Genomic DNA, 27,538 nt, shown 5'->3' on the forward strand with positions numbered 1-27,538 from the left:
CAGAGCAGGTTGGGTTTTTCACCCAACAAGCTCTTCGTTTCAGCCCAGCTCCGCTCTCATTGCCAGGCTGGCTCCTGCCCTGGCCTTCTCTGGATCTCAGTGCTGTCCCTGATTCACAGCCCAGTTTCAGGGCTTTTGAGTTTTCCTGCCACAAGGGGCCTGGCAGTGCTGGCTCACCCCCTGCGACCTGCTCTGTGTTGTCAGGAGCTGTGTTTCAGAGGCCAGCCATGCTCTCATGGCCTCCAACAGGCTCTGGCTTTGGACTTCAGCAGAGCTGGGGCTGGAGCTCATCCCCATAAATCCTGGTTCCCTCGAGAGCCAGCAGCGCTGGAACGTCCTGTTAACAGGGCCAAGGGTTCACACACCCACCCCACGGTGAGGGGCTGAGGGTCAGGGTGTTTTGGGGGATTTTTGTCTGGCCATGCTGCTGCACAGGGTTTTGAGGCACCAGCGCTTCATTTTTGGTAGTCCCAGCAGCACTGTGACAGCCCCAGCCAGTCACTGAGTAATGGGCCTTAAACGCAGGCTGAAAGAAATTGTAAATGCACTGCTCAGGTGGATGCAAGAGCTGAAATAAAATCAGCTTCAGGGTGAGTCCGGGAGCACAGTGATTCCTGTAACCCATGCTCTGGGAGGAACAGGAGGGGTTTTTCCTGCTCAGTTCCCAGCTCTCTATAAGTTTTGAGAGATCCAGGCTGTCATCTTGCATCTCCTCACAGGCATCCAGAACACATCAGGTTTCACTCCCTGGGGTCTGTTCTGCTGTAGTTGTGAAAAAGAAGAGGCTTCACCTTTCTTTTTGAGAGAATCTATGTCACTGCTGAAACCTCCCCCACCAAAATGAGCAGAATCTGCTGCGCGGAGCTGCGTCCCTGTCCTGCTGACCTGCAGAAACCGGAGCAGGATGCAGCAGCCGGGGCAGAGGGCAGGGTCAGTGTCCCCCATCGCTGCAGCTTTGCCGACTCCCGGGCACTGCACAGCCCCTCGGGGGCTCCAAGGGGAGGGACTGACCCTGCCTGGTGCCCACCCAGATGCTCCATCCTTGGACTCCCGTTCTTGCCTGGGTAGGGGAGGGAAAACCTGTGGAAAGGCTCATGGGTGGAATAAGGGCAGGGAGAAATCCCTCAGCAATCACTGGCATAGGCAAAACAGGCTGGACTTAGGGAAATTAATGTAATTTGTTATGCAAATCAGAGCAGGATGATGAGAAATAAAATCAGCTCTTAAACCCCCTTTCCCCCCCCCTCCACCTGCTTCCCAGGGTGAACCACACTCCAGATTTCTCCCCAGCAGCACGGGAGAATGAGCAGCTGGGCCTGTGGTCAGTTCCTCACTCCTTGTCTCTGCTGCTCCTCCTCCTCAGGGCCTGGGCTCCTCACGCTCTGCCCCTGCTCCAGCTGCCCTTTGCTCCCACCACCAAAACCTCGTGGTGCAAACCCAACACAGTGAGAGAGACCTTCGACTTCTGCTCCTGCTGCCATGAACAATCGAGATCCCCCCTTGCAGCCCTCAGGGTTCAGCATTCTCAGCATCAGTGGAAAACCGATGAGATGATGCCCTTGGTGATGCAGATTGTGAAGAGATCACCCTTGTCCCCAGTCAGAAAGTTCATCTTCCCTTGTCACTTCACACCTTAAATAAGGGCACAAGCAATTACTCACTTTCACAGCTGGCTGCATTCAATATTTCAGGAGCTGAAATGAAGTGGTCTGTGTTCTACTGACCCCAAGGTGGTCAATTCGATATTTAACTGCCAATACCCTGCAGAGCGTGGCCACAATGGTTGAAAAATTATTTGATGTTCAGTCTTTATTTTCTGCAGTAAGAAATCTGAAATAATCGCTTTGCTGGATGCCAGAAAAGCCAGAGTTCCTCTGGCTGGATTGGTCCACGCTGAGCACATCCACATCCCCCACAGGTCCTGTCAGACCGGGCTGCAGGGGCTGAATGTGCAGGAGAAAATGTGGCTGAGCTGCAGAGAGCAATGCAGGGGCTCCCTGCTCAGGGAAAGCCCCTCTGCTTGGAAATTCATGCTTCAAAAATCAGGGAAATTTAGACATGGAATAATTGACTGGTGTCTCTCTTTCTTCTCTCACTTTGTCATATTCAACAGCAGCAACAACAAAATCGCTGAGTGTGATTTGCTCAGGCATGAGAGAGTTTCCCTGTGATTCTGAAACAAAGTCTAAACAAACTATTAAAGAGGCATCAGAAGGACACAACAGAGATTTTCAGATTGACAAGGAAAACTATTGCTCTGAGGAACTGGGGGAATTGAGGAAATGTATGAATTTCTTCTATTCAGAAGGAACGTAAATCCCACAACCAGCTGTTTTGGATTTGCACCTGAATCCAAAAATCGATGACTTAAGACAGAAAATGCATCAGCTCAGCCCTGTTTAGTCACCTGGAATTGGCACTGTCACCGCTTTGGGAACGGGGATGTAATAAAAGGGAGGCATTGGAGTCCCAGGTGGGAATTGAGAAGAATCTTTTCCCACAGTGACTCCGGGCCCTGTCTCCAGGAGAGTTTCGCTGCTGCAGGAGCAGCCCGGGCATGGCTTAGGGCTGCAATGGCCTGATTTAACCTGATCCCACCTGCCAAATTATCCAACAGCTCCCTGTGCAGAGGGTGCTCAGGGCTGGAATCGTCCTGCACCTGCAGCCTGCACACATCCAGGGCTGAGGGGCACTGGGGCACGGCTCACCTGGCACCTGCTGGAACAGGAACAGGGGCAGGTGGGGAAATGTGCAGCATCCTGAGCTCACTGGGCAGTCCTGGCCTCGGCCATGGATGGTCCTGCCTTTGTCCCTGCCATGCCCTGCCCTTGTCCCTGCCCTTGTCCCTGCCCTTGTCCCTGCCATGCCCTGCCCTTGTCCCTGCCCTTGTCCCTGCCCTTGGCCATGCAGAGGAAGCTGAGGCTCCCCTGTGAGCCATCCCTACAGGGACCAACCTTCTGGAAATCTACATCCAGCTGGGGGGAGAGGGAAGGAGAGTAGTGCAGGAAAGCCAGTCCAATAATTCAAGGAGATTGGTCACTGCAGGAATACGACAGAATGCATTAGGTTGGAGAGAAGCCCGTGCTGGGAGGGGATGCTGATGGCCCAAGGTTTGCTTCTGCCCCCAAGGGAAAGGAAATACGACAGAAAAAAATGTAATAAACACAATGTGGGAAATCAATTTAAAATGGCAAAAGGGAAAATGCTAATTAAGGAACAAACATTAAACATTGAAACCAAACGTTACAATAAATGCTACTGTGAGTGGGAATGGTTGTGTGTGATCTGTCTCTTTGAAATCGATCTTGTCCTCCACAACATCTCACTTGGATTCATCCCCTGAGGTCGGAGCTTTGTCCTCGCTCTGTTCCCATGTTTCCATGTTCACTGTCCTACAGAGAGCAGGGGGCTCCTGGGGACAGCCCTGGGTGCTGTGTCCCACAGGGGACAGCCCTGGGCAAGGTGTCCCACAGGAGACAGCCCTGGGTGCTGGGTGCTGTGTCCCACAAGGGACAGCCCTGGGTGCTGTGACCCACAAGGGACAGCCCTGGGTGCTGTGTCCCCAGCCTGGCACCTCCTGCACGGCCCCAAGGGACAGCCCTGGGTGCTGTGTCCCCAGCCTGGCACCTCCTGCACGGCCCCCAGGAGTCTCTCCATGGCCTGGATTCTGGACTGGTCCCACCTGGACAGCTGCATGGAAAATCAGGCACCAGAGTGGTTCATAGATGAGCTTCAGGGTTCCCTCCAACCAAGCATTCTCTGATTCCACGACTTTTCCAGGCATCTCCTCAGAAGTGCCATGGTTTCCTGCTCTCTGAACCGTGTCAGTATTGGCAGCTGCACAGCCTCGTACCTGCCTGTGTCCCTGGCAGTGTCCCAGGCCAGGCTGGACATTGGGGCTGGGAGCAGCCTGGGACAGTGGAAGGTGTCCCTGCCATGGCAGAAGTAGAACAGGATGGGATTTAAGGTCCCTTCCCACGAAATCCATTCCATGATTCTGTGATTTAATATTTTTCCTCAGGCCTGTGGTTGAGACCAAGGAGCCAGAACTTCTCGGGGAATGCATTTTGATGGATCTGTTTGCTGGGGAGGGCTTTGGGACTGATTTAGTTTCAGCTGCTGCTCCAAGGCCAGGATTTACAGCGCTGTCACAGGGGCCACTGGTCTCCTGCCCGTCTGTGCTGTGACCCCTTGGAAAGCTGGCTCTTCGGGAAGACAAACAGGCACGGGGTTAGTGCCCAAACATTTTCCACCTGACAAGAATTGTTGCGGATTAAGGAGAAAAGAAAAATCACTTCCTTTTGTTTTGCCAGGGAATTCAAATGCTCTAAGATTTAGTGTAACACGGGATCTGCTTAAGTGGTAATTGTTCTTTGTTTCAAACTACATCAATTTGCAGCTGGAACACTATGGCTGTCACTGGAAATGCTTTGTAAATTTATTTACAGGCAGCAGGAAAGTGAAGAAGCACACAGACAGAATTTTAAATACAAATTGCTTCAAGGTACAATTTCCTCCAATTGCTGTAATGTGCATTATGAATTTAATTTCAGTACATTTCTGGTATATAATAACTTGATTTGGAAGTATAAATGCAAATTAAATTTAAATAACCTATAATTTTTTATGTGATGTTTTATAAATATTTACTGTGGGGGTCTGATTGAATCAACCAGGCCTTAAAGTGAGCAGCTCGTGGCAAAGGCAAGGTCATCCCTTCCCCGGGTGTGCCGAGGCTGTGATGGACAGGATCTGTTTGTGCTTCAGCTCATCAGTCTGAGGGGAGATAATCACAGTGACACCCCAGCGCTCCCAGGATTCAGCCGTTTATCCCAGAATCACGGAATCCCAGAATCCCTGAGGCTGGAAAAGCCCTCCCAGTCCCAGCTGTGCCCGATGCCCACCTTGTCCCAGCCCAGAGCTCTGAGTGCCACCTCCAGGAATTCCTTGGACACCTCCAGGGATGGGCACTCCAAAGCTCCCTGGGCAGCCCCTGCCAAGGCCTGAGCGCCCTTTCCATGGGGAAATTCCTGCTGCTGCCCACCCTGAGCCTGCCCTGGCCCAGCCTGAGGCCGTTCCCTCTCCTCCTGTCCCTGTTCCCTGGGAGCAGAGCCCGACCCCCCCGGCTGCCCCCTCCTGTCAGGGACTTGTGCAGAGCCACAAGGTCCCCCCTGAGCCTCCTTTGCTCCAGCCTGAGCCCCTTTCCCAGCTCCCTCAGGAACTCTCCAGCCCCTTCCCAGCTCCCTCAGGAACTCTCCAGCCCCTTCCCAGCTCCCTCAGGAATTCTCCAGCCCCTTCCCAGCTCCCTCAGGAACTCTCCAGCCCCTTCCCAGCTCCCTCAGGAACTCTCCAGCCCCTTCCCAGCTCTGTTCCCTGCCCTGGGCACGCTCCAGCCCCTCCAGGTCTCTCCGGCTCTTCCCTGTAACTCCAGGCAAGGCTGTGGGGCAAACTGGGAGTGGGGGCTGATGGCCAGGCTGGGTTCACCAAGCTCTGCCTTGTTTTAAATGCCCGACTTGTCCCTGCCCTCTGGGCAGAAATAATTCTGCTTTTTCCATGTCATCAGTGAAACACTGAAAAAAATTGGTCCAACACTGAACTTCTCTAATAAAGGTAAAGTTTGTTGCACGGTGGTTTTTTCATTTTAAATGACTGACAGATGGATTGTTTTAAATGGATTTATTACATGATGCAATTATTTCAATACAATAAACACTATTTAAGGTTATTTAATAATGTTGTAATAAAATATAGCAACATCAATAATAAAATACTATACACATTTTTTAAATATTAGAATTTTTTGATAATTAACAGAATCCCAGACTGGTTTGGATTGGAAGGGACTTTAAAACTCATCCAGTTCCAGCCCTGCTGTGGGCAGGGACACCTCCCACGATCCCAGGTTGCTCCAAGCCCTGTCCAGCCTGGCCTTGGGCACTGCCAGGGACATGAAGGGATGCTGCAATTGTCACATCAAGGAATGTCCCCACCTGACGTCCTGGCACAGAGCCTTTCCCTGAGGGACAGTGGATGTCCAGGAGAGCTGACATCAGTTTTCAGCCCAGGTTTCCCTGCTTCCACCTGGGCCTGGAGCAGGATTAAAGGAAAACACCGGATGCAGGGGTGGAATCTGGAGCTGGAATCTCTGCTTTGAGCCTGCAGTGCCCTCCCTCCCAGCTGGGAGCTTCCCAGGGAGCAGCACGGGCAGGGAGATGTTCCCTAACATTTGGAGGAGTTTGTTTTGCCAGTTTTTTAAGCTGCTGCAGTTGAAAATAAATAAATACTGAAGGGCAATTTTAGCAGCGTGATTCTAATTTGTTTAATCAGATTATGTTGTTTTCTTCACTGCTGCCTTCTAATTTGGAGATATGAAAATGAAATTAATATTAGATTCTCATACTTATTCAGATTTAATGAGATGACTGGAATGGGTTGCCAGAACAGAGTCTCTTAAATGTGGCTAAACTTCACTTGCTGGGAGGTGGCTTCCATGAGGGCCTCATTCCCTCAGAAGTTTAGGAAAATGACCCAAAATGTCACTTTTGTTCCTGATCATTTCGGAATTGTGACATCAGCAGCTGACACAAGATTTAACAGCACCAAACACACAGGGAACAGCCTTAAGCTGCAGGAGGGCAGGGCTGGATGGGAGATTGGGAATTGGGAATTGCTGGCTGGGAGGGTGGGCAGGGGCTGGGCTGGAATTGCCAGAGCAGCTGGGGCTGCCCCTGGATCCCTGGCAGTGCCCAAGGCCAGGCTGGACACTGGGGCTGGGAGCAGCCTGGCACAGTGGGAGGTGTCCCTGCCATGGCAGGGGTGGCACTGGATGGGATTTCAGGTCCCTTTAACCCAAACAGAAGCTTTAGTGCTGCCATCCAACCGGCCCCTCCCGCTGGAAATCAATATTCCAAAGCTTCCAGGGCGAGCTGTGTCCTCCAGGCACGTCCGTGGCTCGGAGGTTTCCCTGCAGATGCCTGTGCTGGTGCCTCCAGAGCCGGGGAAGCTCTGCCCACCCCTGTCCAGCCCCAGCCCCGGAGCCGTGGATCTCACCCGGAGCTCCTGGAGCAGGGCTGGCGAGGGACAGGAGTGTCCCTGTCACGGGCACAGGGCCCGGCCAGGGCGGGTTTGGTGGGAGCTCTGGGGGTCTGCAGCGCTCTGCAGACGCTCACTGCAATTACTGGGGGGTTTCAACTGACTTTTCCTTAAAATCCCAGAGCAACACTTCACCTGATTATCTCCATTGTGAATCCAGCCTTGTCTATCCGATAATATTTCCCACTCAATCAACACATGCCTCCAACTTGCAATTATCCTGGGAAATGTTTTCATAATGTACAACCCTTCACCTTTTTGCTGCGCTGATTTATTGCCTCCGAGTTAAACCTTGATGTTCAATTTCCCGGCGTTGTTATTAACATCTCCTGCTAGAGAAAATAATTCCACTGAAATTTCATGGGAAAATGAATCAAAACATGGTGATATTTACACACGGCCTTTTAATCATTTCAAACACAGAGAAGTTTTTGATTTAAAATTACAGTAATTTTATTTCAATTGTCCTTGGTATTATCCCCAGCCATAATTAGGAATATCCACAGAATTAACCGGCTGGCGGCTCCTTCCATGAGGAGTAAATAACACCTAAGATAGAAGGAAACACCAATTGCTGCTTTGAATACGAGGTTCCTGCAGCTTTTTAGTAACAAGGAGCTTGGATCAACGTCTTTGCTTTTTGTTTGGAGTCAGGAGTGGCAGTGAAGCAGCGAGACACAGAAGTTCCACTCACCAGCACACATCCCATTCCAGACTGGGAATCTGCCTCTCTCCAGGCTCTTCCTCTGCATCAAGGAAGATTTAGAATGTGCTGAACCACCCAGCTGGGCAGTGGGACTCTGCAGGCATTCACACACCTGAGTCACAGCATCGGGGAACCACAAATCCCAGAATCACAAAATCAAGGAATCAGAAAATGGTTTGGGAGGGAAGGGCCTTAGACCCCATCCTGTTCCCTCCCTTCCAAGGGCAGGAACCCTTTCCACTCTCCCAGGCTGCTCCAAGGGAGCCGTGCAAAGGGAAGAGGTGCTGGGGAGCTGAGGGCACCAAGGGGCCCAGGATCTCCTCCTGGAAGCTCCACCCTGGCACCCAGAAGAAAGGGATCTTCCTCCTCTTATCCCAGAGGCCTCCTTGCAATGAGGTAACTGTGTCCTCAGTGATCCTGAAATCTGGGGTTTCTCCTTCCCTTGCCCTCTCAAAGGGACGTTCTTTGCCTGCAGCTCCTGGACGAGGTGTGTGGGCTCAGGATCCACCTCTCCACGTGTCCGTGCCCTGGCTCTGTTTGGATTCAGAGCTGGAGTGCAGGCGATGCACACACAGCTGGTGGAGCTCCATAAAAAGCAAAACCTGCTCAGCTCATCCAAACCTCAATCAGCTTCCATCATCACAGAGCCCGGCTGGGAGAACGGAGCCGGCGCAGGGCCAGGGCCTATCAGAGCAGATTGGGATGGATGACCCTCATTTCACCATCTATGAATCCAATAAAAAAAATGTTGTTACACTTTAATGCATTATCTGTCAGGATAATGAAATTTTATTTACCATTTCCAGGAACATTTTCCCTCTCGGAGATCCTACTGGAAAGAGCAGCCCAGCTGAATCCCGGGGCTCCATGGAAGCTGCCAAGCAGCAGGAAGAGGCTCCATGTGAATGCCTGCTGTTGGATACACCGTTCCTGCAGAGCTGTTCTGCTCCAGCTCTGTTGGTTTATTTGTTTTCCAGGATGCAGCAGAACCTGCTGAAAGTCCAGAGAGGGGTGAAAGCTGGGAATGAACAGCTCAGGTTGTCCTCAGCTGCCCCCCGTGGCTCCTGGGCCGCATCTCTGGCACCTCCTGCTCGGCCAATCTCCCCTCAGGCTCCCTCTGGCTGCCCCACAGCATTTCCCTTTCCCAGCAAGAGCTTCTCCCTCTCCAGGCCTGTCCTGGAGCCTGGAGAGCTGGGGCTGCTGCTCCCCAGTGACCCTCCTTACGGGGCTCTGGGCACTGCACTGCTGTCGGCTGCCTCTCGCTCCGTCCCAGGATTTCATTTTCCTGATGTCCTTCTCTGGCTCCCTCCTCCAGCCCTACTTCCCACCATTTCCCTGCTTAAAACAGCTCCTGCCTCCTGTGACAGCTTCACCTGCACTCTGCCTCGTGCCCGTTAGGATGTGGTTTCCCTGTCTCCCATGGACTGGCTGGACCCAATGATTCCATGGTTGGACTCGATGTTTAGAGGTTTCCTCCAACCTAAATGGTTCCACTGTTCCTTTCCTCCCCAGTATTTCTCTGCCCTTTCCCCAGTTCCAGCCTCCTGTTTCATTTACCCAGCTCATTGTAAATAATCCGCAGGGGTTGTGTTTCCACAGCACCAACACACGCAGCATTCCCTGGCTGTCCCTGAGCCAGGCCAGCACAAGGCCAGACCCAGTTACACCCCAACAGCTACAGAAATGTTCAACAACTTATCCTAAGACACAATTTACTCCCCTTCTTCTCCCTAGCAGTCTGCTGATGCAGTGATCCATAAAACTTATGAAAAATATTTATAAAGGTGACAGCCCTGACATGGAGAATTAAATCACAATACCAGAATGTGCCAATTTAGTGGCTTATGAAATTCAAGTAAAAAAACCCACAAAAACCAGATGAAGAACTGTCACAGCTGAGGAAAACAAGCATACAAGGGGAATTAGAGCTCTGGATCTGCTGCCTGTGGCAGAGCAGTGGGGGGGTGATGTGAGTCAGGTGCCAGGTGGGACAGGGCACGGAGCGCCGTGAGAGCAGCGCGCACACGAGCAGCCCCGCTGTGGCAGCGCTGCGTGGGGAGGCAGAAGTGCTCCTGTGGCAGACAAAAGAGACAATGGAGCAGCAAAACCAACACACTGCACACATATCACTTTTATTGTTTTACATAAGAGAGTAACAGGGTTTGTTCTCCGGGAAGAGGTGGGCACGGCAAAGCACCCGTCCCACGCTCCGGAGGGCGCGCTCCTGCCACCTGGGACTGCACAGACGCTGCCGTGGGGAGCAAGGTCCCTTCTGGCACGGCTGTACCAGAGTTTTACCCAAACAGGCAGGGGTGTGGCAGACCTAAGCCCAGCAGAGGAACAGACAGCTGGCACGCACTGGCTCCGCTGGCCCCGGCCCGTGTGGGCGCCTTGGTAACAAACTGTTCAGGAGATTTAGAATCCCAGAACCATTAAATTATGGAGTGCCCTGAGTCAGAGGGGACCTTAAATCCCATCCCATCCCGCCCCTGCCATGGCAGGGACACCTCCCACTGTCCCAGGCTGCTCCAAGCCCCAGTGTCCAGACTGGCCTTGGGCACTGCCAGGGATCCAGGGGCAGCCCCAGCTGCTCTGGGCACCCTGTGCCAGGGCCTGCCCACCTTCCCAGGGAGGAATAATGAAATTGTTACCAAAAGGGGCTGTTTAAAAGAGAAACCAACACTTTGGAGCAGTGTGCACGGGTTTATTTGTGCTATTGATCTGCACAGAGGGGCTGTTCTTCAGGAGTTGTTAATTGGGGTGAGCAGCAGTCAGTGCTGAAGGGGCCCCTCGGGGTAGCACAGGAGTCCAAAGCCAACTTGAACGGAGAGAAAAGCAGAGCCTGAGACTGGAAGCTGCTTCCACATGAATATTCTTTTTTCTTTTTGAATAAATTACTAAAATGTACTAAAAGTTACAATTTCGTGTGATAGAAACGTGTCTGTTGAGGTTGATTTTGGCACTGGAGGCAAGAGTGCAAACTAACTGTGAGCACATGTGGGCGTTATTCACGAGGGGTTTTAACGATCCGAGCTCCTTGTAACCGGGTTTGTGGAAAAGTTTTTCCCTGGAAACTCATTTGTGCATGAAATCTGATTAATTCTTGGGGTAGACTCTGACAGAGTAAGTGAAATAAGTGACCTCAAAGATTCCTAAATGCTGTGCTCCAGGCGATAACCTTTCTGTTTTTCTCAGTGTTACACGGGATGAAGGGGAATGTGCATTCTGGCCTCCAATATTCACCCGGGGGAAATGAGGCTGGGAGGGAAGGGGAAATTGGGAAGCTCTTCACTGGGGCAGCAGGGCTCTGTCATAACTGGGTCTAAATAACTGTGCATCCTACCTGTGTGTTCCTCAGAGCAGGAATTAAATCACACTGCAAATGTTACCTCTGCTCCCCAGGGGATGCTTTTCTGTCGCCCGTGTCCCCTCAGAGCATCTGCAGGCAGCAGCCCCCCTGTCACCTCTCTTGTGCCAGCATCCCCAGGGACGCCCCCAGAGCCCAGCAGGACACAGAGCACGGTCCTTTGCAATGCTGCAGACCGCAGCCCAGACGATCTGTGAGATGCCCAGGCTCTGCTGCGCTGTGCAGTCCCTCCCCTGGGCCAGCAGGACGGGCTCGGGTGTGTCACTGCTGAGCCCCTGCCCCGTGTCACCCCTGAGCCCCCCTCTGCTCCCCTCTCACAGGTCGCGACAGGATCTCAGCGAGCCTCGGAGCGTGCCCTGGACACACCCAGGGCAGGGGGAGTCATCCTCTGCCAGGATTCATCCCTTAAATTAACCGCTGGGAACGGGCTTCAGCCTGGCCTCGTGGAAGCTGCCCAGGGCAGGGTTTGGAGCTGGATGGTCTTGAAGTCCCGTCCAACCCAATCGGTCCAGGATTCTGTGAAAGGGGAGAAACTGCAGGTCTGCAATGTTTGATTTGCAGTTCCCTGATTTCCTCCTGGGCAGCCTTGGTGTCTCTGCTGGCCCTGCTGCCCTGGCCCTGCTGCCCTGGCCCTGCTCTGGAGGTGACAAAGGCTCTGTTTCCCAGTGCCATGTGTGTCTCTGAGCTCCGTCCCCACATCCCTGCCCGGGTGCTGACACAAGCCCCGCCTGCAGAGCTGCTCCATCCATTCCCCGCCCCGGACACCTCCGGGAGCCACCAGCCCACGCCCAGGAAAGGAGCAGGAGTTCGGGGGCTTTAATTCACCGTGCTGTGTTCCGGCTCTAGCAGTGCAGTGCTGACTTCATACCTGGGGGAAAAGCCCTCGCAACACCCCCTGAGGAAGCTGAAGGTGTGGATCGGGCTAACAGCAGGAGCAGCTTTCCCACAAATTCCTCTAAGAAGAGAAAATGATGGAAAAGAGTGACCACAACAAGTGAGAGACTCCTGACAAGGGAGCAGTGCAGTGTTTTAAGCTGTAAAGGACCCAAATGGATGGTATAGGGAAAGAAAACCAGAAGGACATCGGGAAGTACAAGATGCAATCTAGTCCTGGGGCAAAGGATGCATTTTAGAGGACAGCAGAGCTTTTCCTCCAGTGGTAATGATGGGATAACAGAGAAAAACAAGATTCTGAACCAGAGACAAAGCAATGAGGCCAAGAAGAGATTTAAAAAGATGCTGGAAGCAGGAATGGCATCGATAAGCAGGGCAATACCTGGGAATTCCAGCGTGGCACGTGGGAAGTGTGGGGATGTTACAGATGCTGGGGCTGAAACAACACAGAGACCCAGCAGGAACACCCCCACAGACCCAGCAGGAACACCCCCAGAGACACAGCAGGAACACCCAGAGATGCAGCAGGGACACCCCCAGAGTCACAGCAGGGACACCCCCAGAGTCACAGCAGGGACACCCCCAGAGTCACAGCAGGAACACCCCCAGAGACACAGCAGGAACACCCCCAGAGACACAGCAGGAACACCCCCAGAGACAGCAGGGACATCTGGAGACCCAGCAGGAACACCCAGAGATGCAGCAGGGACACCCCCAGAGACACAGCAGGGACAGACCCAGCAGGGACACCCCCAGACCCAGCAGGGACACCCGGAGCCCGGCAGCACACGGAGCCCATCTGCAAGCAGGGTCCTTCGCAGCGGTAAGGACTCCACCCCAGGTGATCCCTGGGATCCGCAGGGATTTGCCCTCGCCAGCAGCGTGGCAGTGGCTGCTGAGGGGCCGGTGGCATCCAGCCTTGCGCTCCCCACAGCAGTGCCACCCCAGGCCCTGCAGGGGCATCTCCGGCTGCTTGTGTCCATCCTGGCTGCTGGTGTAACCGCAGCTCATCCTGGGAGAGCTGGGAGGAGAGGGAGGAAGGAGATGGGGTGTTACGGATTCTGAGCGTTCCAGCTCAGTGGCGCAGCACTCCTGAGCAAGCAAAACGCCCCGGGAATAAACATCCCCCAGGCTCCAGGAAAGGGCCATCCCACGAGCTGTGCTGCCCTTCAGGCCCCTTAGGACTCAGGTTTGTTGTTGAATTCCTTCCCAAGATCCCATCCAGCCCTGCCCTCTGGCACTGGGAAGCCATTCCCTGCCTCCTGTCCCTCCATCCTTGTCCCCAGTCCCTCTCCAGCTCTCCTGGAGCCCCTTTAGGCCCTGCAAGGGGCTCGGAGCTCTCCCTGGAGCCTTCTCCTCTCCAGGTGAGCACCCCCAGCTCTCTCAGATTTCCTCACAGCTTACACAGCATCTTCCACTGAGAGTTAACTTGACATGCATTATTTTTTTTAAACACATTAACCCAATTTTTAGGCAATTAGAAAAGAAAACGTTGCAATTACCATTAATTTATGTCATGGTGTAGTCATCCTGTCATGTACCACTTCTGAAAGAAAGGAAAAGGAAAAACGCCCTTGTTGGCTGATTCTCTACCCCGGCACCGAGCCTATTAAGAGACAAATAACCCTGATGTGCAGACACTTATCAGAGTTAAAAATCTTATGATTCACAAATTAATGTGTGAATATTAATGAAGAGCATCTTGTTGTACCCAGGCACTCCCTGCTTTGAGTGCTGCAGGTTACCTGAGTTTTATGATAAAAACCTTAGAGTCAAAACAAGTGGGTGAAGGTAAATGAAGTTTAATTCAATATTATATTTCCTATTCATTTTGCATGACAAGTGTTCCAGGAAGAAAACTGAACTACCAGTTCTGGGCAATTCCAGGGAAAGTGGGGTAAGGTGTGAGAAAATGCTAAAGGGAACATGAAAGGGAACAGGGAGTTCCTGTTTCCCACCGAATCCTGGATGCTCTGCTCGCTCCCAGTGGGAACACAGCTCCTCCCAGCCAGGTTTGGAATCACACCTGTGTCCTGTTCTAGCAGCAATGCAGAGGAAAATTGTACTTCAGAACAAAAATGAGAACATGAGACACATTTGAACACTGGTGTGTAATTAAATAACATCAACCCCATCTTCAGTGGCTCCTGATTTACTGAGTGCAGGTTTAGGAATCATAGTGCACTTTGGTCTCAAAGCTGCTTGGAAATTGCTGAAATCCAGAAAAGATTTGCCAAGGAACCAGGAAGAACTCAGGAGCTCTGCATCAACATTTTCCTATTTGCCTGGTACAATACAGCTGTGATTCACACGTAGCTCTCTGAGCAGCTATCCAGGGACTGTGTGCCTAAAAATTCATTTAATCGGAGTCTATTTAAACAGTTCCTTTGGAATGGACTCAGGGGAACAGATTTTGCATTGGCAAGGAGATGTATTCCACGATTTAATGCATCTTCCTGCTTCTAATTCCTCTGATTCTGTTATATGGAGCAACTTGTTGGAGTGCTGCAGTTGTTAAAAAAGGGAATTAATTGGAACCTGGTGTGGACTAGAAACTCCTGCTAGTCTGTCTGGATGGAGAGAATTTTCTTCACAGGGGCTCTTCTGGTGCTGTGATTCAGATTTGTGCCCAAAGCATCCTGGTAACCATTGCCCCATGGGCAAAGGGAGGCACAGCCAGGGGCACAGCAGCCAGGAGGGCTCACAGGTCAGGATTAATCCCCAAGGAAGGAGCAATCAGCAAAGGGAACAGCCCAGGGTGCCCAGACGGTGAGAGCGTGGGGGTAAAACCACAGAATCCAGGAATGGTTTGGGTGGGAAGGGACCTCAGAGCCCACCCATCCCACCCCTGCCATGGCAGGGGCACCTCCCACTGTCCCAGGCTGCTCCCAGCCCCAATGTCCAGCCTGGCCTTGGGCACTGCCAGGGATCCAGGGGCAGCCCCAGCTGCTCTGGGCACCCTGTGCCAGGGCCTGCCCACCGTCCCAGCCCTGCACACATCCCGCAGCCCCCGTGGCCCCCATCAGATCCCCGTCCCGCATCCCGGAGGAGCCGTGCTGGGATTTGCCGGGGGGAGCGAGGACAGCAGCTGGTGGGGGGACAATGACACGGCCACTCCTGCCTTGCGAGCTCAGCCCTGGTCAAAGGAGCAGCAGAGCATTTCTGTGGCACGGCCACAAAGGATCTCCGCGCTTACAGCTCCCGCCCGGGCGAGGCTCCGCTGCCGGGCCCAGGGAATGCACTGCCGGGCTCATGGAATGCACTGCCGGGCTCCGGGAATGCACTGCCGGGCCCATGGAATGCACTGCCGGGCCCATGGAATGCACTGCCGGGCCCAGGGAATGCACTGCCAGGCCCATGGAATGCACTGCCGGGCCCATGGAATGCACTGCCGGGCCCATGGAATGCACTGCCGGGCCCATGGAATGCACTGCCGGGCCCAGGGAATGCACTGCCGGGCTCAGGGAATGCACTGCCGGGCCCATGGAATGCACTGCCGGGCTCAGGGAATGCACTGCCGGGCCCAGGGAATGCACTGCCGGGCTCAGGGAATGCACTGCCGGGCTCAGGGAATGCACTGCCGGGCCCAGGGAATGCACTGCCGGGCTCCGGGAATGCACTGCCGGGCCCATGGAATGCACTGCCGGGCCCATGGAATGCACTGCCGGGCTCAGGGAATGCACTGCCGGGCCCAGGGAATGCACTGCCGGGCTCAGGGAATGCACTGCCGGGCCCAGGGAATGCACTGCCGGGCCCAGGGAATGCACTGCCGGGCCCAGGGAATGCACTGCCGGGCCCATGGAATGCACTGCCGGGCTCAGGGAATGCACTGCCGGGCCCAGGGAATGCACTGCCGGGCTCCGGGAATGCACTGCCGGGCTCCGGGAATGCACTGCCGGGCCCATGGAATGCACTGCCGGGCCCATGGAATGCACTGCCGGGCCCAGGGAATGCACTGCCGGGCTCATGGAATGCACTGCCGGGCCCAGGGAATGCACTGCCGGGCTCAGGGAATGCACTGCCGGGCCCATGGAATGCACTGCCGGGCTCAGGGAATGCACTGCCGGGCCCATGGAATGCACTGCCGGGCTCCGGGAATGCACTGCCGGGCCCATGGAATGCACTGCCGGGCTCAGGGAATGCACTGCCGGGCCCAGGGAATGCACTGCCGGGCCCATGGAATGCACTGCCGGGCCCATGGAATGCACTGCCGGGCTCAGGGAATGCACTGCCGGGCTCAGGGAATGCACTGCCGGGCACTGCCGGGCTCAGGGAATGCACTGCCGGGCCCATGGAATGCACTGCCGGGCTCCGGGAATGCACTGCCGGGCCCATGGAATGCACTGCCGGGCTCAGGGAATGCACTGCCGGGCCCAGGGAATGCACTGCCGGGCCCATGGAATGCACTGCCGGGCCCATGGAATGCACTGCCGGGCTCCGGGAATGCACTGCCGGGCTCATGGAATGCACTGCCGGGCCCAGGGAATGCACTGCCGGGCTCCGGGAATGCACTGCCAGCTGATAAATGAGGAGAGGGAGCATCAGCCTCACTGTGTCCGAATCAGTGCAGAGCCGTGCTGGAGTCGCTCTCGCCTTCCTCCCCCTGCCCTGTGCCCGTCTGTCCCTGGCAGAAGGAAGCCCCAGGCCACGTGAGACGAGCCCGCTGCATCGCTCGGTGCATTTTGGAAGCTTTTCAGGGAGCTCTGTGTGATAAGCAGCGGTGATAACTGGGCTGTGAGATGAGGAGGGCGTGGAGGAGGAGCGCAGTTATCACCTGGGGAAGTGTTCCCAGCCCGTGCCACTGGAAACGGAGCCACGCGGTGGAAAGGCAGAGGGGAAAAGTGAAAAGAGAGGAGAGGAGGATTCCATGGAGCTGAACAGCTGTGGCCGAGGCTGTGACTCAGGGACTCGTCAATATTGCTTGTAGGGTGTCACAAGGCACACGGGGTGTGCTCACAGGGGTGCAGAAGCCTGGGCAGGAAGGAGTTAATGCGTGGAAAGGTGGGGCAGCACCTTCTGGAGCCAACAGCCCTGTCCTGGTCCATGCAGACCACACAGCGAGCACAGAAGTGGGGCAGGACCCACAGAGGGGCAACGAGACCAGCAGCACACCCTCAAAGAACCCATTTCCAGGAAGGTCCAGTGAACGAGCTGCACATGCTCACCCAGCCATGCGAAGAGGAGAAACCCATGGCAGGGAGAGTCCCAGGGCAGGGAGAGTCCCAGGGCAGGGAGAACTTGCCCATGGGAAGGAACCCCCACAGGGCTCAGGTGGCCCCCAGGACCCTGGCCACTGTCCCCTGTGTCGATGCTGGAGCCTGGGCTGGTCTCCTGTCCTCTCCTCCCTGATCTCCCTTCCCTCTTTCCCTCCATTCTTTTATTCCTGTTAATATCAGAAGGTAGAGACAAACGCTCACCAATTTCCATGCTGGATGAGGAGGTCACTCTGAGCAGTTTTGGCTTCTGCTGCTCTTTTCTGGCCGTGGGCATCTACAAATCCTGGGTGCTCCCTTCCACATGGGAAAACCCCGAAAACCATTCAATGACCGGTCACAAGGACACCTGAGCCACTGTTCTGCTGAGGCTTCTTTGCAGAGTTATCTCTCTTTTTTATTCTGCATCTGATTCCCACACTGAGTCTCGTACTGTAACTTTTTAAAATGTCATTCCTGGCATTACTTGTTGGATTGAAAATGTTATTTAAATGCATTTCACATGGGCATTTATTACCAGGCTGGAAGGAAAACATTCTCTTGGAAGTTTACACAAGTTATGAACTTCACGTTTGTATTTAATGGCTTTGTAGAATTGCATTGTGAGAAAACATTATAAATATGAGAAATAAAAAATATTTCTAAAGATATTGTATAACCCTCTGGATTTATCTCCCTCTATTTACTCCATTGCTCTGAGGGTCCATTAAGGCGGCAGTAATCTCATCCTAAAGACAGGATGTCATTTCTTACATCTGCATTCTGCTGCCACCCTTTAAGTGGGCTCCAAAGATCCACAAATGGAACATAAACAAAACGAAACAAAAGAAATCAAACCAGGAAAAACAACAGCCCAGAACCTGTGGTTAATCTCAAAGGGGTTTTTTTTCTTTGTCAGGCTTAATCCCCCTGCTCAGGGAGCTCTCCTAGGAGACAAGAGAGCTGGAGAGGGACTGGGGACAAGGCCTGGAGGGACAGGAGCCAGGGAATGGCTTCCCAGTGCCAGAGGGCAGGGCTGGATGGGAGATTGGGAATTGGGAATTGCTGGCTGGGAGGGTGGGCAGGGGCTGGGCTGGAATTGCCAGAGCAGCTGGGGCTGCCCCTGGATCCCTGGCAGTGCCCAAGGCCAGGCTGGACATTGGGGCTGGGAGCAGCCTGGGACAGTGGGAGGTGTCCCTGCCATGGCAGGGGTGGGGCTGGATGGGATTTAAGGTCCCTCCCAACACAAATCATCCTGGGATTCTGGGATTCTGGGATTTTATGGTTCTGTGATTCTATGCTGTTTTTTCTCTGCTCCTGGGCACAGCTCCAGGGCTGGAGCCACCAAGGCCCCTCTGGTGCCCCCCCATCAAGGACAGCCCCCTGTCCCGGGCTGGTGGGGGGTCCCACAGAGGATTGCTCCTGCTCCTCTGGAACACCAGGCAGGACAGAGGGGACACAGGGCTTTGTCCAGCTGTGCGGAAAATCCCACTGGGAAAAGCCAGTGTCCATAAAGGAGCCGGAGGAGTCCTGCAGCTTCCTTCCGATAAAGGCACAGAGTCCACCGGGCACAGCCCGCGGGGTTTCTCTCTCGCGGTTTTGGAGGGAGCAGCCTCCTTTTACCCCAAACTCCTGGGCACGGTGCCCTCTTCCTTCCGCACTGCTGCGGTACCAGGAAGGTGCAGCCTTCCCGAACCGCCTGTCCCATCGCCCCTTGAACCCGGCATTTGACCCCAAAGTTCCGAGGTTCAGGCTTGCGTGGCCCCAGTTGGCTGTTTCAGGAGCCAAACTGTGCGGGCTCTGGAACAAACCCGCGGCTGGAGGTGGGGACAGACACCCAGACCCATTTCAGAGCCGTTCACACCCATCCCCTCGCCCACAGGATTGTTTGTACAGACACCAGCACACACCTTCCCTGTCGCAGCCAGACCTTCAGCTCCTCTCTCCCGGCTCTGAGCAGCCTCTCTGGGCTCATCCTTCTGCCTCCTCAGCAGTTCCCTGCCGTCGTCCCCTTTCTGTCCTTGCTGCTGATCCCTGCGTGGCTCAGTGGCTCCTCCTGCCCAGGGAATCAATGGCAGAATGATGCAAATGTAGATTTTGGCACTTTCAACTCCATTCTGCCTCACTTGCACCCAACAAGCAGCTTGGAACAACATTTAGGCCACTGGTGAGCTTCAATCATAATGATTTGTAACTGATTACTGGGATTTCAGTGTTGATGTGGCACAATATATCAAAGTTTTATGCAGATGAATTAAATATTGTGGGATAGAAACAAGTCCAGCTTCCATGAATGCCTCTCAGCTTAGCACAGATGTGGAGCAGGACGAGAGGAGCCCATGACTGTCCTGACAGGAGCTGATGCACTCCTAATTAATGATGGAGCACGTGGAGCATGGCCCAGCATGGGGTGTGTGAGGGCTGGGAACGGAGCTCTGGCAGCCTGGTCACTGCTCCGAGCAAAATGGATCTCTGCCAGGAGTCAGATGCTCACATTAAGGGTGGTTTCCTGTGGAAACATTTTAATTTAGCAGTTTCTACAGGAGGATGAAGTTAAAAAGTCAATCAAAAGGGTTTGTGGCAGGCCAGGAAGGCGGAGAGCAGTGCAGAACGGGGCTGCACTTCTGTCTGCAGTCCTAATTTTTTTCTTCTTTTGCAAAAATTCCGTGTGAATTCTGTGTAAATTTAGAATTTGGGAACCCATCCCTTCCCACTGGAAAGCTTGGAATTGTTAATTAGTTCCTTCCTCCAGCGGGAGAGAGACACGGTCCAGGAGGAAGAGGCAGCAGATGTCCCACCTCTGCCAGGGTGTGCAGGGAGGGAATCATGGAATCCTGGAATGGTTTGGGTGGGAAGGACCTTAAATCCCATCCCACTCCACCCCTGCCATAGCAGGGACACCTCCCACTGTCCCAGGCTGCTCCCAGCCCCAATGTCCAGCCTGGCCTTGGGCACTGCCAGGGATCCAGGGGCAGCCCCAGCTGCTCTGGGCACCCTGTGCCAGGGCCTGCCCACCCTCCCAGCCAAGAATTCCTTCCTAAAATCAGGGATTCTTTGTGGGCAGAGAAGACAGGAGTTTGTGGAGCAGTGCTGTGCACAGCAGCACTGGGCAACACGAACTTGGGAATTCAGTGCTATTTCTATCTTTACATTCACTATCAGAATGTCTCCACAGGAACAGATCTCCATGGCCCTGCTTCACAAGAACACCCTGTTCCCACCACAGCGCCTGGAATTCAGTACAAACTGTGGATGTGCTGAGCGTTGCCTGGAGGGGAGAAGTTCCTCGTAGGATGCAGAGACAGCTGCCTGCAGGGGATGTCGGTGGAACGCAGCCCTGCTCTCGTCCCAGCCCCTGGTGCAGGTGCTTTCCATCTACCTGTAGGTGCTACCTTCGCTTGCCATCGATCGTGGCTGATTTCATGACAAGGATACAGAATTTCCTCCTCTTCTTCCTGCTGCTCCCAGGTCCCTGTGCTCTGATCCCACCAGCTGCACCTCTGGAGTCGGTAGCCAGCTCCTGCATGGGAGCACAGAGCAGCTTCCCCCACACCCCATGGTCACGGTGGGCGTCACTGCCCCACCCCAGCCCAGCAGCCGCTGCCGCTCTTGTCCCACAGCCTCAGCTCTTCCCTCCTTCCCCATCGCCTGCCCCCTCATTCCTGTGGCGTTTCCTACAGTTGCGTTCAGAGTTTGATTTATTCTCTGTCCGTTCAATAACAAATGATTATGTGTCTTCTCCCTGTGATTTATAAGGATGAATTGGTTTCTTCCTGGAAAACCATGCGTGGTGAGTGCAGCCCTCCACAGCCATAAATCCAAAAGTTGCTGTGGATGTGGAACCAGGGAGGGGACAGGGAAAGGAGGAGGCTCTGCTAATCAGGAGGCTGGGGCAGGAGCTGAGGTGAGCACAGGTGAGCGGTGACCCAGAGCTGTGCCAGAGGACACCGTTGGCTCTCTGACCCCCGGGGTGTCCTGCCCTCCCAGGGTGTTTGCAGTCAGAGCCACTGGGGCTGGAAAAGCCCTCCCAGGGCACCGAGTCCAGCAGTTAGCCCAGCCCTGCCCAGCCCACTGCTGACCCCTGTCCTGATCCATCGCTCACCATCGTCCAGGCAGGGCAGGGACCTTCCCTGCACATCCAGAAACTCTGCTCTGGCTCCAGGCAGGGCAGGGACCTTCCCTGCACATCCAATCCCAGAAATGCTGCTCCCAGCTCATCCAGAGTGGGATCCCCCAGGAAGCTCCTGCAGGACATTGCTGGGGTTGGCTCTCACAGGTGTCTCAGGGGAACCTCTCTTCACCAAACCCTGAGGAGGTCTCTGAGAGTCCTTCCTGCACTCTGCCCCTGATCTGGAACATGGAGGATGCTACCAGGTTCTCCAGGTTTTGGACTGTCTCCTCTCAAACCCCGTGGGACTGATCAGGTGCCACTGCAGGCCCCTGATGCTGCTGGAGATCCCAGGGCACTGAGGAGTAGGTCCCTCCCTGATGGCACTGCAGGACTTTACCCTCCAGAACCCCCCCTTGGGCCCCTCACACCCCTTCTCTGCTGCTTTTTAACCACAATAAACTCACTCCTGGCGGATCGTGAACCTCCTTGCAGCATCTTCCCATAACAATATATTTAATTGAGTTAATTGGCTAAATGTGAGACCTTCATTTTTATGCTGTTCTGATTTTTTTATATTATAACCACTGGAAGGAGTTTGCATCACTTTTATACGTTACCTTCCTTCAGACATTGATAATTGTTATCTCCTTTTAAAGAGAGCACTTCAGGCTATTTGCTTCGTCTCCTTTCGAACATTACTCTCAAGCCCATTTAAGCATTCACCATTCAAATCCAGCACTTCAGAGTACAGAGAAATAAAATAAAAGCCAAGGATTTTTCAATTGGAGGAACCAAGATGAGAACGATGCCTGTAAAGCTGGTTATTCGTATCCATTGGTGCCCAGGACTTCCCAGGTAGCTTTAAAAAGCAGCTCCCTGTGTAGCAGAGACTGAAGAGGAGCCTGAGGGCAGAGCTCAGTGGGGCTGCAGCTCCTCCCGAGGGCAGCTCCAATCTCTGCTCCTAGGACAGGGACAGCACCCAGGGAGCACCTGGAGCTGGGCCAGGCAGGCTCAGGCTGGAGATCAGGAAAGGCTCTTCCCCCAGAGGGTGCTGGGCACTGCCCAGGCTCCCCAGGGAATGGGCACGGCCCCGAGGCTGCCAGAGCTCCAGGAGCGTTTGGGCAGCGCTGCCAGGGATGCCCAGGGTGGGGTTGTTGGGGGGTCTGTGCAGGGACAGGGGTTGGATCAATGATCCTGTGGCTCCCTCCCAGCTCAGGATATTCTGGGATTCTCTGGTTCTATGAAATGTCTCTGCCACCAGGGTCGAGGCCGTGGGAACATCCTTGGAAGTGTTCCAAAACCAAGCAGACCTGGCACTGTGGGCATTGTTTAATGGGCGTGGGGTGTTCATCAGAGGTTGGACTCGATCCAGGGCTCCCCTCCGGTGAGAGCCACGCGAGGCTGTGCTGGGGGACACGCTCTGGCTCGAGGCTTTGTGAGCTGCCTCTGCTCCCTCAGCCACCCTCGAGCAGGAGCTCCTGTCTCCTGGCTGCCCCACAGGGGCTCTGGGCAGAGCTGGAATCCAGCCCTGCCCCTGCTCAAGCAACACCTCTGCCTCCCCCAGTGCATAATGCATCAGCTTTATTCCAGCTGGTAAATAACGACACCGCTCTTAGAGATCTGAGCTGCTGCTTTGCTCCTGGTTTGAAGCTTTAGAGGAGCATGTGAAAAATGTGTTTAATCCATCCAGCACAGTCTCAGGAGGATCCAGGCTTCGGCTTTAATTCTGCACTGCTGCTGCCTGAGCCTGCACAGCATCGAGAGTCCTGGTGCAGCCCAGAGACGGGAGTCTGGTACTGGAACAGGATTTCCAGTGCAGACCAAGGAAAAAGGGATTCATCAGTGCCACAGACCCGGGCACGACAGGCCATCTCTCCAGAGCAGAGGGGCTCCAGCCCTGGGAGCAGCTCGTGGCCTCTACCAGGCTCATTCCAACAGCTCCACATCTTTCCTGTGCTGGCCCCCGAGCTGACACAGCCCTGGTGGGGTCCCCAGCAATGCTCCTCTGGTGCCAGAAGTGCCTGAGTTCCACTCTGAATGGCATCCACTCCTTTATCTTGGGAAATCTGAACCTCTGGGGAGCAGTTAATTGCTGGCACTGGAATTTAATTAGCTCTACATATTGCTTTTCATTTTGGGTGGGCCTCGGATGATAAATGGTGTGTTTGAACCTCCAAATCCATTACAGTTAATAGAACTGTGAAAGCTTTTCCTCTCAGCTGTTACTCTGTGCCCAGTGTCTGACTCACAGACATCGCATAAATGTAATTTATTTTCACCACGGTGGCAACTTTTACAATTACAACGGTCCCAGCACCCGCGCTCCCTGGCGCTGCACCCTGCTTTATTTACATCTCCATTTATTTGCAAGCTGGTTATTACGCTCACTAAATTCTGGGGGAAGGAAAAAAAAAAAAGAAAAGCCATCTTTAATCACATTATATTTGAGGATTTTTAGCAGCTCTTTTAATTAGGAACTCTCTGTGATGGTGTCTGTAGGCCCTGGCATCGCCCTCTGGCCAGGTACTGTCAGCAGCAAGAGGGAACAGGTTCAAGTGTGATTGGATTATGTTCAGAATTAACCCCAGGGTGACAGGGAGGGAAGCTCAAGGAGGAGAAATGCAGTTTGGATTGGGAAATAGCGACGGTGTAGGAAGGAGCCAGGATTATAGGAAAGAGCCAAGCCAGAGGAGGAAGGAATCTGACACACTTTGTAGGGCTTTGGGACATGAGACTCCACGACCTTCTGGGGGCCTGGGAAGGCTCTGCAGCCTGGAGCTTAAATCTCTTTATTTGGCTATTAACCACTGTCTTTATTTGGGGTTGGTGCAAACACCCACATTGTCCTCAGCAGTTTGCCCTGAATGTTTTTATTGACAGTTTTTCCTACAACTTCCCTCAAAAACCTGTAGAAAAGTTACACTCCCTCCTTGTTATAAATTGGAGCTGTTGTGTTGATTACCCAAGTCACATTGGATTAATTTCTTGCCATATCTCATTAGAAATTCATCTTTAAACAGGGTTTGTAAACTGCCTTGACTCATTTTCAGTGTTCTAGATTTACACATTGCTGTTCCCGCTTTATTTTTGTTTTCAGGCTAAAAAGACTCATATACTTAAATATGATTTGCTAATTCTGCAGAATCATAAATATCTATGAAAAATGCCAAATATCCTCTCTGGGTTGATCTGGGAACATTTTAATGCTGGCTCACATATTCTCAGCTGCTGTGGCACCCGCTCGTGGCTGTCCAAGAGGGAAAAATGAATTCTCCTCAGTCCCAGGTTTTATGGCTGACATCATGGTCTGACACCCGCTCCAGCTCCCAACCCCTGCACTAATAAATATGCAAGAACCTCGGGGAGAAGAATTCCTGAAAAATGAGAAAGACAACACAATGGATAAAAATACTGGGGATAAAAAATGCTCTGCAGTGTCAGAAATTGCTCTTCAGAAGGAAACATGAGGCTGAGAGCAGGAGAGATTCGTGTTCTGGAGACAAAAGATAAATGCTGCAGCACCGTGGCTGGAGCCATTGACATTCCAGGCAGGCAGCTGGCTCTGCTCCCGATCCAGGGTCACACTCCAAACCCTTCCCGCAGCACAGCCCCTGCTCACCTCCCCGTGCCCAGGAAATGCCACTCGCTATTGAAATTCCGAGGGAGGATGACAGATCACCCGCATTCCTTCGTGTCCTGGAAGTGCGTTTGTGTCAAGGATCAAGTATTCCGTGGTAAAATTATTTTTCAGATGTATTGTTCCCCACAGGAATATTGAGACCAGAGGCCTTTAATGGAAACATATTTATAATAAAAAAACCCCTATGAGTGTCAGGTTTGAACATTGCGGTGGAGGGAGGAAGGAAGATAAAAATGGTTGAAACATTAAAAGAATAATGAGCAGGCCCAGTTCCTGCTCTGGGAGAGAACTGCAGCCACACAAAGTAGGAGGAAGAGCTGGGGATCCGGGAGAGGGGGTCACTCTGGAACACCCACCATGGTGGGGATGCTCAGTGAGAGCCGAGAGCCTTTTCCCCTGTCCGAGCCGCCCTTCCTGCTCCAGGGTTCTGGTCAGCAATGGACTGTCCCAGGGAGGCTGGGTCCCAGGGAGGCTGGGTCCCACAGGAGCCGGGTCCCACAGGAGCCGGGTCCCACAGGAGCTGAGTCCCGCAGGAGCTGAGTCCCACAGGAGCTGGGTCCCACAGGAGCTGGGTCCCGCAGGAGCCGGGTCCCAGGGAAGCTGGGTCCCACAGGAGCTGGGTCCCACAGGAGCTGGGTCCCACAGGAGCTGGGTCCCACAGGAGCTGAGTCCCACAGGAGCTGGGTCCCACAGGAACCGGGTCCCACAGGAGCCAGGTCCCACAGGAGCTGAGTCCCGCAGGAGCCAGGTCCCACAGGAGCTGAGTCCCACAGGAGCTGGGTCCCACTGGAGCTGGGTCCCACAGGAGCTGAGTCCCACAGGAGCTGGGTCCCACTGGAGCTGGGTCCCACAGGAGCTGGGTCCCACAGGAGCTGGGTCCCAGGGAAGCTGAGTCCCACAGGAGCTGGGTCCCACAGGAGCTGGGTCCCACAGGAGCTGAGTCCCGCAGGAGCTGGGTCCCGCAGGAGCTGGGTCCCACAGGAGCTGGGTCCCACAGGAGCTGGGTCCCGCAGGAGCTGGGTCCCGCAGGAGCTGGGTCCCGCAGGAGCTGGGTCCCACAGGAACCGGGTCCCACAGGAGCTGGGTCCCACTGGAGCTGAGTCCCACAGGAGCCGGGTCCCACAGGAGCTGAGTCCCAGGGAAGCTGGGTCCCACAGGAACCGGGTCCCACAGGAGCTGCCAGCCCAGCCGTGGGGTTGGGGTCGGGGCACAGGACGCAGCTGGGGGCCCAGCTCGGCTGTGGGCTGGGGACATCGCTGGCACAGCCGTGGCACAGCCGGGCACCCCGGAGGAACCGCAGCCACTCTCCTCCCACCTCTGCATTACCCAGCTGACATTTTTCATGTCTGAAGCATTAAATTATTCCGACAACAACCGATCTTTTTGCTTAGGACTCTCCCAAGCGTTCGGTTTGACGGGCCCGCTGGGGTGCGGAACAGCCCCGGCTCCGCGGCTGTGAGGCAGCGCCGGAGCCACAAACCCAGCAGCATTCCAGGGATCGGACCCAAGGGTCAGCGCTGTAATTGAGTGCTGGTTTGCTTGTGTTGAACAAGCGGTGACCGGCTGAAGGAAGCGTGTAAAATATTTGAAATTACTGCTCTCGGGAAATTAATGACACGTTTTCCTACGGTGTTTCAGCAGCTCCACGGCTTCTGTTCTGCTTTTCACTGACAAAGGTTGGTGGATTTAACAGTCAAAAGAAAAGCAGAACAATGTAGGGATGAAGGTGATTGTATTCATATGATTTAGGAGAGTAATTTGAGAGAAAGGGAATAAATTGTGAGACACAGAGCCTGTAATTCTGCGGCATAATTTTATTATTGTTACCAAAATTGGCTTCATCTCAGTTACTTTAGCCCTCAGAAAGTTTGAACAGATGGCATCTCTTGCTCTAACTGTATATCTAATTTAGCTTGCACGACTTTTTGATTATGTATGTTTGAATTAATGGGCTTCTCTATGTTTGTTCCATCACTGGGTTAATGGTGTTTAAAAGACGTGGATATGTGTCAATTCTCCCTTGGTCAACAGTCAAAAGTAAATGAAATTTACTACCAAAAAATGGTGCTGAACAGTGAAATAACTCCACTAGGGATAAATTGATCTTTGCTAAATCAGGCACAGCTCCTGGCTGCCAAACCCACATGGCAAAGGAAGTGAGGGGTTACTGGGGAGTGACTGATCGCTGTCTCACAGATGACAATATTGTATCGATTTTTCAGCAGCAATTTCCCCATGGAAAGGGTGCTCAGGCCTTGGCAGGGGCTGCCCAGGGAGCTTTGGAGTGCCCATCCCTGGAGGTGTCCAAGGAATTCCTGGAGGTGGCACTCAGAGCTCTGGGCTGGGGACAAGGTGGGCATCGGGCACAGGGCGGAGTCTTGGAGGCCTCTTCCAACCCCAGTGATCCCATGACTCCGTGATATGACAGGAGACCAGCAGCTCCTGAACCTTTAGGAGAAAAAGCACAGTCACACCGTGCTTTTTAGATGTTGCAGCAATGAGGAGCCAACCTGCTGGTTTCCCTTTTGAAAGGAAA

The sequence above is a fragment of the Coloeus monedula genome (genome assembly GCF_965178545.1).
Source record: "Coloeus monedula genome assembly, chromosome: 6".
NCBI classification, from domain to species: domain Eukaryota; kingdom Metazoa; phylum Chordata; class Aves; order Passeriformes; family Corvidae; genus Coloeus; species Coloeus monedula.